We start from the raw sequence: 6,000 nt of genomic DNA on the forward strand, positions 1-6,000 counted from the left end.
AAACAAGTGAGAAATCTTTTGGAAGGTGGGTCCAACATGTTCAAAAGCTCAGATGCATTACCCATTTGATACTCTAAAGTTCACTACAACAAGTTAGTTACATTAGGGGCAATTTATGAAGGCAGAATGTAATTATCTCTGTTGGAATTTGGCCAGAGATGAAAGTTACTCGTGTGATCTTTAATGATCAGGACCCCCGTTTTGTGTCATATCTTAAAGATGTCAATTGCAGCAGTCTGGTTCCTATAACACCAGGTTTGAATGCTGGTTTGGTACTGACTCAGAGGAACAATCACCACTTACTGAATCACTAACATTACTTTCTGCCCTAAAAAATCTCCCTTTTAGGCACTGACCTTGCCCAGTGCTATTTTGCTTGAGATCTGATGTCATTACAGCTTGATGTAGTACAAGTGGAGGGAATCAGTCTAAGGACACAATATTGTCAGTAACACAATGGAGGAAAAGAACTGGCAGATGTATCTATATGGTGAAAAATATACAGAACCCAAGGCAATTTCAGTATTTGAAAATGTATGATATGTATGTTTTAACTATGTCTTGACATACAGAACACTCAGAAGACTCTTAAGGTCCTTAAAGGATAACTGAATACACGTGGATTTAAGAAGCTTTACAGTCTTTTATTTGAACTCCTTACAATTCAGTTGAGACCTGATCTTACTTCCATTAAAGCACGTTAGTGTTTCCTTTGACTTAAGTTGCAGCTGGATTGAGCCATTGCATGGGATAAATGAATGTGCTTGATTTGTGAATTTGAAAATATTTTTCTTTATCTCTAAAGAATGTGTAGGACACAAGGGATTAGAAATTGTTAATACAAAGAATTTTACAAAATACAGAAAGGCTAAAAAGTTACATTGAGGTTAGCTTTATCTTAATGCCAAAAATTAGTGAAACATATCATCGCGTTTCCTCTGCAATATCATTTGCTTTTAAGAATTATTTATTCGTTTGATCTGAGTTATCCCCTTTTGTATACCCAACAGATAATGCCATGTGCTACCTCACTACTAAAATAAGAGGATAATTATTCACCAGACACACACACAAAAATTAAATGAAATCAAGTAGCATAATCATGGTATTAAATATTGCTAAGTTCTCAATTACATTTGATACACAAGTCTTTGTATTTCTCAAAGTGGCAGTGGTAAAAGTAATTTCCAGTTAGGAATGATGCAATAATATAAAATCTTAAATTGCACAACAGCTCTTTAGATAAAGAGATAACAAAGGATCTTTCTGGAGGCTTGTGAAATCTTTACCATAGGCATACACAAAAAGCTAACTTAGCTATAAAAGTAAATCAATAATTTCTAAGTGTGGAAAAACTTTTGAAAGAAATATAGTCTGCAGTGTCTGACTATCGGGTACATTTTCAGATGAGTTTAGCACAGAATTTATGCTTAATATGGGAGTACAATCATTTTAAGCAGATTTTCAATGCATTCTACACATCGAAATTCCAAATAGTCTGGAATGATGAAAATGTAAGTTTTTCAATTATATGGTTATAATGATTTGGCTACAGCACCATTGTTTGTCACCCTCACTCATCATGCCACATCTATAGCTCTTTGGAAAAGGGACTGTGTCTTTTTAGACGTTCACACTTTTGGGAGCTATGAAAATAATCAGCAACAACAACATCAAATATTCTAGGGCTAGGGTCAAACGCTCCCCCCTGCTTCTGCAAACAGAGAAGAATCTGTACCCATAGATCCTGTCTGAGGCATGAGGGCAGCATGAAAAAGGGAATGCAGCCTCCAAGGTATATTCTTTCTTTCCCTCCAGCCCCCCCACATTCCTCCAGCCACAGCTCTGTGGGCTTCAATCTCTGTGGGTATAGACAGGGTAGATCAAGAAAGGAGTGTCAGTTAGGCTTTCCCCAGTCTCTTCCCTCACCCCCAAATGTGCAGTTAAGTTACTGCAGATGTGTGGCCAAAATCTCTGCTGGGCTGATGTTGCTGTAATGAGCGCACTGGAGTTATGGCAGCAGAAAATATGGCCCAAAGTCTGCAACAACCTATTAAGATCCCCAGACGATCTTGGGAGAAGGGTACATTTAGGAGATGGAAGCCCCAACTTCTTGCTAAAGGAAGAATTAAAAGGAAAGCCAGTGTTTCCTCACTCTTAGACAGCAATAGCTAAGGCCCTATCAAATTCATGGTCCATTTTGGTCAATTTCACAGTCAAAGGATTTTAAAAATTGTAAATTTCATTATTTCAGATATTTAAATCTGAAATTTCATGGTGTTGTAACTGTAGGGGTCCTGACCTAGCTATGAAGTCAACAGTGCAGAAGTAAGGGTGGCATGGTATGGTATTGCCACCCTTACTTTGCATTGCTTCTGGCAGAGTACTACCAGCAGAGCACACACAGCAGCTGCCAGTCTCTGGCCTTCCAGTTCTGAAGGCAGCGCAGAAGTAAGGGTGGCAATACCGCAAGCCTCCTATAATAACCGTACAATCTCCCCCGCACCCATGACCCTCTTTTGGGTTGGGACCCCCAGTTTGAGAAACACTGGTCTCCCCCGTAAAATCTGTATAGTATAGGGTAAATGTAGACAAAAGATCAGATTTCACAGTCCGTGATACGTTTTCCACAGCCATGAATTTGGTAGGGCCCTAGCAATAACCCACAGAAGATATTTAGCCCTTATTTAGGAAAGATAGACCAATACAATGTATAATATGGTACATATCCTTTTTAATAAAGCATTATTGCTCCATGATGATTATTATGAAGCTGTCTGCAGGCCAGAGATATGCATAACTAAGACTAAGATTTTGTCATGGATATTTTTAGTAAAAGTAAAAGACAGGTCACAGGCAAAACAGAAAAATTCACAGAAGCCGTGACCTGTCCCTAGCTTTTACTAAAAGTATCCCTGACAAAATGGGGCAGGGGTTCCCCACAGCTTCCTGTCCCAGTGGGCGACGGGGAACCCTGCAGCTCCCAACCCCCACAGTCTGAAGTCATGGAGGCCCCTGGAAGTCATGGATTCCATGACTTCTGAGACCTCCATGACTAAATCGCAGCTTTATGCATAACTTACACTCAGGTAATCATATGACTTTTGCCAGCAGTCAATTCAATTAGCAGATATTCTTGGTAGAACAGTGGATGGACACCAGAATAGATTAAAGTTCTGTAGGAATCTGGAAAGATAATGGCAGTGGATTAACAAAGATAGTGTACTAAAAACTTAATTGCAAACACTGGATGTCTACTGACTCTTCACTAACAAAAGATTGACATTCACAGATGACGAAGAAAGCAATTAATCAATGTCTTATCTACTTATTAGAGGTCAAATCCCACTCTCTCCATTCTGGGTATATGAAGCCCGACAAGTATAGTGTGGACATAGGTCACAGACAGGGCTTGGTCACATCAGTGCAGAGAGTGTGCTGTCGTAGGGACAGAGTCAATGGATCTGTGACTACTTGCACTTGCTGGTCAGAACCCACTGTGGAGGCAGTAGCTATACTTGGACCCCAGCAAAACCTGCTGTGAATGGCAACCTCAGTTTCCCCTCTTGGTTAATCAAACTCAAAAGCACTTTTGTCCATTTCCATCCCTTCTCGGCCTCTACTTTATTAAATTAACTGTGATTAATATGAACAAAAGTATTGTCAAGATTAAAATGGACAAAGGTATTGTCAATGTTAGGCCTCAAACTTCTGGAAGCTTCAGAAAGCAAGCTTTGCAGAATTAAGCTGAAACTTGTGGTCAGGATGCATTGCAACCAGAGAACACTTTAGGCTGACTCATATGTATTGAGATAATCTATGTGCTCGTACATGGATTATTGACACACATTGACCATATTTGAGATAATTGGCTACATGGCGATAAACTATGCACCCGCGCATAGCTTTAAAATCAAAGCAACCACACTAAGAATTTGGCCTGCCCTGTTTGGTTGTTCTGTTTTAAAACACAGCTGACAGATAAGACAAGAAGTACGAAGGCACAGGACTAAAGGTGTGTGTTTTGGTCATAAGGGGACCACTCTTTGATTGGGAAACCTGACCCACACCCCGTGGACCAAATGGATGTGCACTTCTCGACTGTCCATACCTGGCTAGTGCGGAAAACGGCCAACTGAAGGGTAACGTATTTTCAGACAAATGCGGGGTAAGCTTATGGAGTGAAGAAGTCTGGTTGCTTGAGCTGAATTGATCTCAAGTTCATATCAATACTATAGTGTTCAGAATAGTAGTAAGTAGTTAATAAATAATAACTTTACATGTACTTGTGCTTGTCTTCGGTATAACTTGCCATTGATATTAATCCTTATTCAGTGCTGGTCTTTAATCTTTCTTTTCTTATTTTGTCTGTGTTGCCTTTATAGCCAGAAGCCATTAAAAATCTTTTTTGAGGAATAATTAGTAGTTTTAATTTCTCTTATACGGGCACTGCTCAACCTCATTACATCTGTGTTGGGTGGTGGGAAGTAGCGATCACCCAGGGCACAATTAGGGCCTTGATGCGTGTCCCCTTCTTCCTTCATCTCCGCATTAACAAACATTCAGAATAACATTTTCAAGTCCACCCATTCTCCCAGGCCTTTCCTGCCTGCTGCCTCACTCCCCAGGTTTTAGGTTTCTCTGCTGGAGTCCACTTGCTCCCAGCAGCCTCCATATTTCACTCTGCTCTAAGTCACAAGTTCGTCACTGGAGCCTATTCACCATAAGCAGTCTCTCTGCATCCTAAGAATTCTCTCTGCAGGGTCAGCAGCCTGCCTTCCTCCTCATAGACTTCAAGGCCAGAAGGGACCATCATGATCATCTGTTCTGACCTCCTGCACATCACTGGCCATAGAACCTCACCCACCCACTCCTGTAATAGACCCATATCCTCTGGTTCAGTTACTGAAGACCGCAAATCTTGATTTGAAGATTTCAAGTTACAGAGAATCCAGACCAGATAGTGACCCATGCCCCATGCTGCAGAAGAAGGTGAAACCCCCCTAGGTTCTCTGCCAATCTGACCAGAGTGTGGGGGGGGAATTCGTTCCCAACTACACATATGGCAATCAGTTAGGCCCTGAGAATGTGGGTGAGACCCACCAATCAGATACTTGGGAAAGAACTCTCTGTAGTAACTCAGAGTCCTGCTGCTCTTATAGGGAAATCAGTTGGTTCCTGATCAGATATGCCTCCTTAGTAATCAGTGTAGGCTGGACCCAGACCTCTAGTCCTTAAGGGGCAAGCCACCCTGTTATACTGCATTGGTGTTTCATGGTATGGGAGACGTATGGTATCCTACTCCTCTCAATCCTATGAAGGTCCTCTACATAAAGCCAGTTTACTCAATCTGTTAACTTTGTGGTTTCTGGCCCACCCATGAAGAAAGGTTTACCGGCTGGTTTGGGCCTTGTTTATAAAAACCTGTCTGCAATTAAAGGAACACTTAAGTAGATGATGCAAACTGTGAAATATCAGCTTCTGTTGTTTCTATACAGGCTTGCAAGTCATGCATATCAGATAAATATAGGCTCCAATTCAGTAAATCAAACAGTTTTTTAAAACTGCCTGCCATACAAGACTGGTGAAACTCAGTTAAAATGGCTTCTGTGGGCTTAAAAATGTGCAAGCCAAACATATTTTTGGTAAATTGCACCCTTTATGAATGATTTGCATAACATCCAAACAGACCCATGAGATATATTTTAAATGTTATTCAATCTGTGGCCTAGTTAATCCAGGAGATCAAATGGATGAAACAGTCATGGGATTTGCACAAGTTGCCCATTTTTTGTGTGTGTTTGAAGTATCACCAGCCTAATTAGAACTAGCAGCTTTATCCCAGCTTTGTGTTTTATTGTTTCAGGGATTTTGTTGGCTGGGATGCTGCTTTTGAAATAGAAGGCCTCATCTGGCAATAGAAACTGTGACAAAGCTCTGTCCTTGCCTCCGTGGGTCCCGCATTTCCTGGCAGATTTTGCTAGCCTCAGAGGCTCACTG

This window comes from Lepidochelys kempii, chromosome 5, assembly GCF_965140265.1.
Source record: "Lepidochelys kempii isolate rLepKem1 chromosome 5, rLepKem1.hap2, whole genome shotgun sequence".
Taxonomy (NCBI): Eukaryota; Metazoa; Chordata; order Testudines; family Cheloniidae; genus Lepidochelys; species Lepidochelys kempii.